The following is a 12,166-nucleotide window of genomic DNA, read 5'->3' as shown; positions in this document are numbered from 1 at the left end:
AATCGAGTCTTTCTCGGTTGCTTTCGAGACAAAACATGTTTCAATCGATGTGGATACTTTAGAACTCATATTTAAGACATAAATATCATTTGATCGTGGTGATCGCATGACAACCATGTCCTCGGGAATAACATAACCCGGTTTCAAGATAAGACATTCTTTGTCAGTAAATATCGTAGTGTACTTTTTATCACAAATCTGTGATACACTCAATAAGTTATGATCAACTTTGTCGCAATAATTCACTTTCTCAAACGTAATGTGACCATTTGAAACTTCACCCTCTTGTGTGATCATGCCCCCAGAATTCCCTGCAAATGCTACATAACCCCCTTGAATATTTCTCACATTTGATAAGAGGTTGAGATTTCCAGTGATATGACGAGAACATCCGCTATCCATGATCCAGTTTTTACCAGAAATGGTCTTGGATGAACCCTACACACAAACAAAAGTGATTAGTTCAAAAAGCCAGCCCAGGCCTCAGTCTTGGGCACCTTTTGGTTTTCTCTTTGATCATTAACTTTAACAGATTTCAATTGTTGCTCAACCACTTGTGAATAAGTTACCGGCCTCCTAGACTTTCGTCTTAAGTAAGCTGCCTGAACAATGTTTGAATTCTTGTTTTGACATATGGGTTCAGTTGGAACGAATTTTGGTTTCACTTGACCGTGTGTCTCATTGACATGAAGAACCTTTTGTGGATTCACATTAGAGAACAAAATATGAGTATCATCAACATACGACACAGGTCGTTTCAAAATCTCCTTGACCAATGGAATTTGCTTAGATTAGTCTTTGATAAAAGGATGAACATTCTGATAGTTCTGCTGACTACAATTCCTCACCACATGACCTTGTTGACCACAAAGAAAACAACTTCGCATGTCTACATGATGATGCTGAGAAGTAATTGGACTAAATGATGCAGACGGTTGATGATGACTCACTTTTTTAGTCATGCTCTTAGCAAACTCATCAGATAATTCAGATTTCTTCCTTAAATAAAAATCTAAATAAGAACAGTTCGAAAAACTTTTTAGTGTATCTGTCCCAGTTGACTTCACAAAGTTAATTTTCTTAGCTTGTTTTAAAAGTTGTTTTGCCTTAGTCAATGGGTCAGATTGAACTGATGTTTTTGTTTGAGCATACACACGTTCAAATTCTTGAATTTTTGAAGTTTCATTGACAAAAACACTCTCAATAATTTCAGGTTTGATAATACTTATTGGAATATCTTTTTCAGTGAACATCATATCCATTCCCTTTAACTTAAAAACTCTAGCAAATGAAGACTTAGAACTCGGAGGATTAATGAAACGCATTAAGTCCTCGTCAGAAATCTTTGGTTTAACTGACTTCTTTGCCCTCACTGGTTTGGTTTTCACAGTTTCTTCCTTGTTCATTTGAGATTTGAATGAACCATACACAACTTCCTCAAAATCTTGAGGTTCGCAAAGAATATGATTAGAACTAGGAATGTTCTTATTCTTGTGTATTATCTCAGGTTCAAACACATCCTCAATAATCACTTTGTCAACATTTTCAACAAAGACCTTTTTACTTTCCACATGAGGTTTTTGAGGAGCAACTTGAGATTTGACAATTTCAGGTTTAACCAATTTAGGTTTTTCAGAAATCACAGATTCCTTTTGAATCAAATCCTCTTCTTTTCTTGCAAAAGGGTTAATTTTATAACCATTATGAAAAGGTGGTGGAGTTTCAACAAAACCAATACCTTTCTTGGAATCTTTTTGTTTTCCAGATACTTCAATAATTTCATTCAACAGAAAAGATGAATTCCTAAATTTCCCCAATTTGTTCTTCAACTCAAGAACCTCATTCTCAAGCTCAGTTATCTTAGAACGATGTTTCAAAATTTCCTGAAACTTTTGGTCATTAATGGTCATTTTCACAGATAACTCGGCTTTGAGATCGTGGTTACTCGTCGACAATGCTTCAATCTTTTCTCGAGATCTCCTTTGAGATTCAAGAGATTGTCGATAAGTATCCTTAAGAGAAGCAATTTCTCTTATAAGATTATCATTTTGATTTTTCAATTCTTCTAACTTAGATTTGTTAGATTCACAGTCAACACATGATGCTTTTACAAATGAAGTAGCAGAAATAGAGTTACTAACCTCATTGATCTTGGCCATGCAAGCAAACATTGACTCAGAAGACTTGTCGCAATAGTCGTCTGATCAGATCCAGAATCATTATCGGAAGACATCTCACTACCAGTAGCATCTTGACAATCTTTATGTAACCCAAACATAGCCAAATTTGCTTATACATCATTGCATAGTAACCGTTGTGACCAATAAGTTCCATCTGCTAACATTGCTTGTGTTGTAGAAGAAGATGGTTTCTTTTCAGCATCACTTCCTCGTGGTGTAGAAGCATTTTGACTTTGACCACGAGGTCCAGTGTATTCTTTCCTTGGTTTGTCACATTCCTTCGCGAAATGCCCAAATTCTTGACAATTATAACACTTTACTTTTAATTTGTCAAAACCCAACTTCTTGTTTAAAGCTGGAAGATCTTTTCCAGTTCTCTGCATTAATCTTTTAACTTTACGAACGATCATAGCCATGTTCCATTTTAAATCCATGATTTCTAGATCATCTGGATCTATCTGATTATAGTCCTCATCTGTTAAATCACTTGTGGCAATCTTACTACTCACTAAGTTTTCATATGAAGACATAAAAGCCGTCAGAAAAGTAAAGTTTTGCTCAGCTTCCTTCATATTAACACTAGGTGGTGTAGCAAATGGATTGGTATTAGTTGAACTTCCAGAACCACCCGAATTACCAGCAGAGTAGAAACAAACTTTTGGATCATTAAACATAGTTGATTCTTTTTCACTTGCAGTATGAGTAAGAAGAGCAGTGATTGGAGAGATCGTTGAACTAAGAGGCATACTTCCACCATAGAAAGCTGGATCTTGATTTTCTTTGGAGGATTTTTGACACTTAAGATCATATTCTCTAACTTCGATCTTTTGTAGAAATTCAAGTGCCGTCAAGTCTTCATTCACAAAATAGTCATTCTCTTTCAAAACCATTAAAAATGTTGAGTAGGAACTTGGAATCACATTTTTAATAGTGTCAATTTTATCCCTTTCAGAAATTTCCATTTTCATCTTGTCCGTTTCAGCAATTAAATGACTAAATCTTGTAGTCATTGTCACACCCTCAAAATCCACTAACGGAGTTTTACCGTCAGAGGGTGTGAACTAACAGGATCGGAATCATTAGTTATAATCAAACCATAAAACAAAGTTTAAAAACCATGAAAACGTTTACGAGTAATTAAATGCGGAAGCGTAAAACCATAGAAAACAATGTTACGTCACGCAGGACGACTTAAAACCCAATGATAACAGTTTAAAAATAAGTTTGCATAATTAAAATGTTTCAAGCAATGCATGTTCCTAAACCGCGCGCCCGCCTCGGCTACCTGAGAATAACATACTAAAAGTGTCAACACAAGGTTGGTGAGTTCACAAGTTTATATAAAATAAAGCGTTTAGCGTTTGCGTTCAGCGTTTTGCGTTGCAGCATTTTGCGTTACAGCGTTTTGCGTTACCAGATAGTGTTATGTCAATTATATATCTACAGGTAGCTAGCCTATAAAACAAGTATCACTAAGTGTTCGACACCGAAGCTGACTGTTTATCATTTGCCTTGCCACCAGGTCATCCAGACCATGGTATGTGTTTAGCCAAGATTACACCCACTCGACCTCCAGTCGAGTTTAGCGTTGGGTGGGGTTTGTCAAACCCAGTAGTACTACTCAACAATGACTCGTTATTATCCAATATTAAACGTTTCGATGTGAATGAAGGACTTTAGTTAACGCGTTTGCCACTTAGTCTTTACAAGTGATATATAATCTATATTAACAAAATCTTAAATGCGTTTTCGGAGTATGTTATCTCCCCCAAGTGAAAAGCGTTTGAAAACAGTTTAAAAGGGGGAAAGTGAAACTCACTGTTTGCGAAGAAATTCCCAAATTAAATCACCAAGATGCGCGTCACAGAAAAACACTCTCTAGCGTTCTAAAACAACAAAGAGATTTTTCTAAGTGTCGGAATATTATCGAGTCTCTAGACCCGGCACATAATACCTATGCACATAACATGTTTCGTGTTTCGTTTGTGAATCGTGTGTGACTCTAACCAATGTATTTGTGATACGTTACATGTGTAAGCAATTATATACATGTCATGTATTTATAAAGTACATCAATAGCAATTACTCCCCGTAAGGGCAATTTGGTCAACACATAACAATTAACTATCCATTATTCCCCATGAGGGCAATTTGGTCAAATCATGACAATCAATTAGCAATTATTCCCCGCAAGGGCAATTTGGTCAAAACATAACAATTATATAGCAAGTATCATGTTTCATGCATTTTCACAAAATTCAGCAGCTAGTTTCACCGAGACAGAATTCTACCTGAAAAACTAGTCTATTTCACCGATCATAGGATCACAATTAATTTACCAAAAATCATCACAAAAGCATATATGTCTTAAGTTTCCAGAACATATTTTATTATATTTTTATTCCACATAGGTTTCTCACAATCATCAAATCATTACAGCAAACTCATAACAGTCAAATTCATGCGCAACAGAATGTTATTTGAAATTCCCGTTAAACGAAAAATCCAATAAATGCAAGACCACTTGGGTTAGGTTCCTAACTCAATAGGTCAACTTCCAGAAGTGGAACCAACCCAATTGGTCTCGTAGTTCATGAGATATAACATTTACAAAACAGCCTAACAGCTGGTCTAACAACTCAGCTTTGCACAACGTTTTTGTAAAATCATAAAAGATAACTTTTCCACGTCCAAAAATTGCGAATTTACATTCTTTAGAAACTAGAATCAACCTAGTTTACAGTAGTATCAATAATCTTAACCAATTTTCACATTTACACTTCGTTACAGTCAATTAAACATCAATAACACAATCTGTCCAGAAACTGTTTGCATCCAAACTCAACATATTAACTATCTATGGACCATCATGCATTCATATAACACTCTAGACTCCATAAACACTATCCATGCACATCAATTACACATTACATACATGATTAGGGTTTTTGTTTGAACTCAAATCAAAGACACAATCAATTAACATGTAACAATATCCAATCTAGTTATCAAATCATCATACAATTAACAACAATCATATTAACTACATATACACATGAAATCGGCCCCTAGGGTTTACAATTAACCCATTAAACATCAAAATTAAGTATAAAGAATGCATAGGATAGTCGTTTATACCTTCCTAGCACCTTAATCTTCGATCAAAGACTTGAGAACTTGATTGTATGTGTGTGTATAGGTGGCGGCAGCCGTGAGGGTGGGGAGAAGGAGAGTTCCGGTCGGGGTAGGGGAAAAGAAAAGAAAAAGTTATTTAGGGTTTATTATTATTATTATTTATAATAATCTATGTTACACTTTGGCCCCTCCACTTCTAAGTATTACTTATCTAGCCTAACTAACTTGTTTACATCTTGAGTTAGTGTTTATAACGATGTTATCACGTAACACATAAGTCTAACACATAATTATCACATAATTACTGTTTTGACGTTTTTCGTTTATTCACCAATCGTTTGTGTCAACTCGTTTGCGTTTCGGTGCAATTCCCGAAAGACTACACATGTAGTAAGTGTTAAGCGTCATTTAAACCCTAGTTTAAATGTAATGAGGTGTGTGTTATAGATTCAATGATCTTAAGTTTGAATTGACGGAGTTGAGTTAACGGAGTTAACCTGAAATTGACGATTGTCACATCATTCCCATGTTAAAGAATTTTCGTCCCGAAAATTTGAGTCAAGTCGTGATGAGTGTCTGAAAAAGTAAAAAAAATTTTCAGTTTGTCATATCATCCCCTAGTAGAAAGAAATTTCGTCCCGAAATTTAATTCATACCTCCGGTGATGTCTGACGGTTTGCCGGGTTTCGCGGTTTTCTGTGTTTGGTCAGCCCTTCAAAAAGGTGAGGATACTTTTTCATCATTTGATCCTCGCGTTCCCACGTGAACTCCGGTCCACGTCTCGAGTTCCAACGAACCTTAACGATTGGAATTTTGCTGTGCTTGAGCGTTTTGGTTTCCCAATTCAAAACTTCAACTGGTTCTTCAATGAAACGTAACTGTTGATCAACTTGCAGTTCCTCCAAAGGGACTACTTGGGTTTCATCGGATAAGCATTTCTTCAAATTGGACACGTGAAAAACATTGTGTACGCCACTGAGTTCCGTTGGTAGGTCCAGTCGGTACGCCACCGGACCAATGCGCTCAGTTATTCGATAAGGACCAACGTATTGTGGGTTGAGTTTGTTTCGCTTACCAAAGGGAACCACACCTTTCCAAGGTGAGACTTTGTAACGATTCCGGCAAATTCAGGTATACCCTAGCCGGTATATACTATTTACGTGTCATTTAAATATTGATTATATGAGTTATAGTACGTATATACGAGTATATATGATTCATAGTACGAATCATACTCGATTATATAGTGAATCGTATTGGAATTGCAATTAACCAATGAACGATTATTGAAACCCGAACGAATCGGGAATTACATTATAGACGAAGTATATAATGTTTAGTGATATTTACGAAGTATTAATGCTTCGGGATAAGTAAATTATAGCACAGAAAAAGGATTTCGATTTAATGGTACGTCGGTACGCTAAACGAAACCTTTAACACCAAACCAAGCAAGAGACGATCAATCAAGCCGAAAAAGATGCGTAATTATTAATAATATGATGTTTTAATGTCATGGGTTAAGTTTTTAAAGTTTTTAAATCAGTTTTATATAAATTTTATGTTAACCCGAAAAACAACCATTTTAGGCTCGTTTTAAGCCGAATTACGAGTTTAAACGAGAAACGAACTGAACCAGATTATCCACAACATTATCCGGATTACACAATCCAAATGTGTGGCTAATATTGAAGTTGTGGGACCCACCCCCCACACCACCATATGGCCGGCCACCCCCCACACCCCTTTTACACATTCCATTTTTATTTTTCTTTCATCCAAACTCTCTCAAACTCTCTCAATCTTCAAACCTTCATCCAAGACTCATCCATTTTTCACCAAGATCTCAAGGTATATGCATGAATTGATGCTTTAATCTTGTTTTTAATTTCATAATTCTTGAGAAAAGGAGGTTTCCATGTGAAAGACGGGTGAAAATCCGAGATGAAACCGACTCTTGCATGACCAAGAAATGTATACAAGTTATACAAGGGATCTTGGTCCAAGAAATGAGTAAAAAGAGTCGAGAATGGATTTTTACGGTCAAAATCGTTGTTTTGATGTTTTAACCGACACTAGGAAAGAAATGGCTTGATTGTGGGTATAACTTGCTTGGTGTGGTGTTGATGTGCTTGTAAGTGTTGTATCTAGCAGCTAGCAAAGGCTAGAAACCGAGATCCTTGCGATCTAAAGCTAGAAAACACAAAATAGTTCGGTTTTCGTGTGTTTATGAAATTTGGACAGATTTTCGTGTGCTTAGAGTCGGGTCACGAAATTTCACAGAGATGATCTACACATGAAAATATGAGATCTGTGAATTTTTTGTAATTTTTGGATAAAAGATGAATATTTGGTGAATTTAATGCTCGATTTTGGCCAAAAATAGTGAAAAATAGCAAAACATGATGAAAAATTCCGGAAAATTTAAGATAAGCTTTTTATAACATATAAAAGTCACCCACAAAATTTTAGCTCAGTTGGAAAAGTCTAAGTAGGCTTTTCGGTGAAACGAGTTCTAGGGCTTTCTAGCTCGGTTTTGGGTGAAAATGGCTTGAAAAATAAGTTTTAAAATCTGGAAAAATTCCAGGAAGTTATGAGGATGATAGAGATCATCCCAGAAAAATTTGGGATTTTTCTAAAGTGTTTTGGTATTTTTGATATATTTAGTGTTTTAATAAGATTTAAAAATAGATAAATAAATGTAAATATAGGAAAATAAATCTGGAAAAATTCCAGGAAGTTATGAGGATGATAGATATCATCCCAGAAAAATTTGGGATTTTTCTAAAGTGTTTTGGTATTTTTGATATATTTAGTGTTTTAATAAGATTTAAAAATAGATAAATAAATGTAAATATAAGAAAATAAATCTGAAAAATTTTTACAAAATTCCTTACTGTCAAATTAAGTTTTGTGCAAAATTTCAAGACCCGAGACTAATCGGGTAATTATTTGTGCTAAAAAGAACATAAAAACAAGTTTTTAAAGCTTAAAACGTGTGAACCGGCAAAGTTCGTATAAGCGAGCTGACTGGTACATGAAAACTCTAAAAATGGACTATTCATAAATCTAAGTAAATTAGGTAAAAATAAATCATCCGAAAATAACTCGGATGATTTGGGTAATTTTACCCGATTTTACCGTTTCCGGCACCGAAATACCGGAAACGGGCCCCACGGCCAAACGGGGTGTCAAACCGAGCTATAATTTCATCACCTTAACTAAATTGACTGTCAAACTCTAAGCAATGTCACAATCTGAGTCCTTAGAAGTGTCACGGGGTTAACATTGTCCCCGAATCGAGTACAGTACTGGGTTAACAATGTTCCCAGATGTACCGATTGATACGTATTTAAGTTATGGGAATTATATAGTAACGACTAGATATTATATTACAGATCCAGGCACGTAGCTGTTCCTTATATTACTCACCGACTCACAAAAAGGTGAGTTTTCACGAGCCCCTTTTAATGACTTGTTTTAATTATATTTTCCCGGGGCGGAAAACATGTCTTATTTAAAGTATTTAAGTACATACCGATCGTATGGAAATACTTGTACATTTATATATATATGGTCTGATGCACAGAATATATAAAATGTTTATCATGTGTTATTGTTCTGGGGTAACATAGTTCCCAGGGGTTATTATTGTTCTGGGGTAACATAGTTCCCAGGGGTTATTATTGTTCTGGGGTAACATAGTTCCCAGGGGTTATTATTGTTCTGGGGTAACATAGTTCTCAGGGGTTATTATTGTTCTGGGGTAACATAGTTCCCAGGGGTTATTATTGTTCTGGGGTAACATAGTTCCCAGGGGTTATTATTGTTCTGGGGTAACATAGTTCCCAGGGGTTATTATTGTTCTGGGGTAACATAGTTCCCAGAAAGTTAATGGAAATGTTCTGGGGTAACATAGTTCCCAGCATGTTTATATTGTTAATAAATGATTATTAAAATGATTTGTCAGTGTTTATTTAAATTAGTGAAACTCACCAACTATTCGTAGTTGACCCGTTTTCTTTACATGCTTTTTAGGTATGCCCAAGTTGGAATGATTGATATGTGCTTAATGATCTGTGCTACTTGTTGGAAGCTTGCTGATCTATATTTTGTAATGAATATATTAATGTCTTATCGGTAAAACTCGTGTGTAACACCTAGACAGTAACGAAACTAGCAACAATGTAATATGATATAAATTAATGTAGTGGTATTTTCTTTATAAGCAATGCTGTTGATATCAGATGTGTCTGTTGCATCCCGTGTACGTTTCCGCTGCGGTTACGGGGTGTTACAGACTTTAAGTAACACTTGGTCATTCACTTGAAATTTAAGAGGCTTTCGGCGCTTGTCGGCGTAACTCTTTTGGCGATCTCGTGCTGCTGCCATGCGATTTCAGATTTGTATAATCTTTTCCGAAGTTTCGAGTACCAGTTCTGGACCAGTGATTTGGCTATCACCCACCTCTGCCCAGCAGAGTGGTGATCGACACTTCCATCCGTATAGCGCTTCAAACGGCGCTGCTTTAATACTTGCGTGGTAGCTGTTATTATATGAAAACTCTACCAAAGGTAAGTAAGGTTCCCAACTTTTTCCGAAATCCAATACGCATGCACGCAACATATCCTCCAGTGTCTGAATAGTTCGTTCACTTTGCCCATCCGTCTGAGGATGGTATGCTGTGCTCATATCAAGACGGTGCCTAGTGCGCTTTGCAGCGACTTCCAAAAGTGCGAAGTGAAACGAGAATCTCGATCATAAATGATTGAGACAGGCACTCCGTGCCTAGACACCACTTCTTTCATGTAAACACGAGTCAGTCTTTCCATTTTGTCCGATTCCTTAATCGCTAAGAAGTATGCAGACTTAGTCAACCGGTCAACGATCACCCAGATGGTATCGCATCCCATCGGTGTCTTAGGTAAACCCGTGATAAAATCCATTAAAATGTGTTCCCATTTCCACATTGGGAGTTCCGGTTGTTGCAGTAGACCAGATGGTTTCTGGTATTCTACTTTGACTCTGGCACAAGTCAAGCATTTGCTCACGTAGGTGGCAATGTCAGCTTTCATGTTCGGCCACCAGTAAAGTGCCTTTAAATCATGATACATTTTATCTGAGCCAGGGTGGATAGAATATCGGGACTTGTGTTCTTCGTCCATCACCAGAGTTCTCAAGTCTCCGTACCGTGGAACCCAAATCCGGTTCTCAAAATATCGGACCCCGTCCGATCTGGTTTCAAGTTGCTTGTTCATGCCCCGCATGAGTTCCGATGGAAGATTATCATCTTTCAAAGCTTCGAGTTGTGCCTCGCGAATCTGGTCAGGTAAGTTGGCATGAATCGTGAGTTGCAATGCTCGCACTCGTCTAGGTTTATCTGTTTCTTTCCTGCTGAGGGCGTCGGCCACTACATTGGCCTTGCCAGGGTGGTACTTGATGGCACAATCATAATCCTTAAGCAGCTCGACCCAACGACGCTGTCGCATGTTCAGCTCCTTCTGATCGTAGATATGTTGGAGACTCTTGTGGTCGGTGTAAATGGTAAACTTGGTACCATACAAGTAATGCCTCCATATCTTAAGGGCAAACACCACAGCTCCGAGTTCCAAATCATGGGTCGTGTAGTTCTTCTCGTGAATCCGTAGTTGTCGAGAGGCATAGGCTATAACCTTCTCGAGTTGCATCAGCACACAACCGAGACCTTGTATCTATGCGTCACAGTGTACCTCAAAATTTTCCGTTCCCTCAGGGAGGGCTAGAATAGGGGCGCTACAGAGTTTGGTTTTCAACAATTGAAAAGTGGATTCTTGCGCGTCACCCCAATTGTACTTTGTGCCTTTGTGAGTCAAAGCGGTGAGGGGTTGAGCAATCTTTGAAAATCCCTCGATGAAACGCCTGTAGTAGCCGGCCAGTCCTAGGAATTGCCGCACCTCAGTCGGAGTCTTAGGTGCTTCCCAGTTTTTGATGACCTCTACCTTACCGGGATCGACATGGATACCATTCTCGTTGATCACATTTCCTAAAAAGTGAACCTCACGAAGCCAAAACTCACATTTCGAGAGTTTAGCATACAGTTGTTCCTTCTTCAATAATTCCAGAATTACCCTTAAGTGTTCTTCATGGTCAGCTTCGTTCTTGGAGTTGACGAGAATATCATCAATGAAAACAATCACAAACTTGTTGAGGTACGCCTTGCATACTCGATTCATGAGATCCATAAATACGGCTGGTGCGTTGGTTAGTCCAAAAGGCATAACCCAAAACTCGTAGTGACCATACCGTGTTCTGAAAGCCGTCTTTGAAATATCTTCTTCGCGCACTCTTAGTTGGTGATAACCAGATCGCAGATCGATCTTCGAGTAGTAACTCGATCCTTGAAGCTGGTCAAACAAATCATCAATTCGGGGTAAAGGATAACGGTTCTTGACCGTCACCTTGTTCAACTCCCGGTAGTCGATTCACATGCGGAAAGTCCCGTCCTTCTTTCGAACAAACAAGACAGGGGCCCCCCATTGTGATGAGCTAGGTCGGATAAAACCCTTATCCAACAAATCTTGCAACTGAGTGGACAACTCCTGAAGCTCCGCCGGTGCGAGCCGATACGGGGCTCGTGCTATGGGTGCTGCACCGGGTGTCAACTCGATTTAGAATTCGACTTGTCGTATAGGAGGGAGTCCGGGCAAATCATCCGGGAAAACTTCCGGAAAATCTCGCACAATCGGTATATCTTCAATTCGCTTCTCCTCCGCGGGTTTCTCAACAATCTGCGCCAAAATTGCCGGATGACCCTTTCGTAGGTACTTCTGCGCCTTCATAAGGGTAATGACGCTGGTGGTCATGCCGCTTCT

Source organism: Bidens hawaiensis, unplaced genomic scaffold (assembly GCF_021521415.1).
Source record: "Bidens hawaiensis isolate Kalapana, Puna unplaced genomic scaffold, B.hawaiensis_p1.1 tig00000001_1, whole genome shotgun sequence".
Lineage (NCBI taxonomy): Eukaryota > Viridiplantae > Streptophyta > Magnoliopsida > Asterales > Asteraceae > Bidens > Bidens hawaiensis.
Note: the sequence above shows the minus strand (reverse complement) of the source record.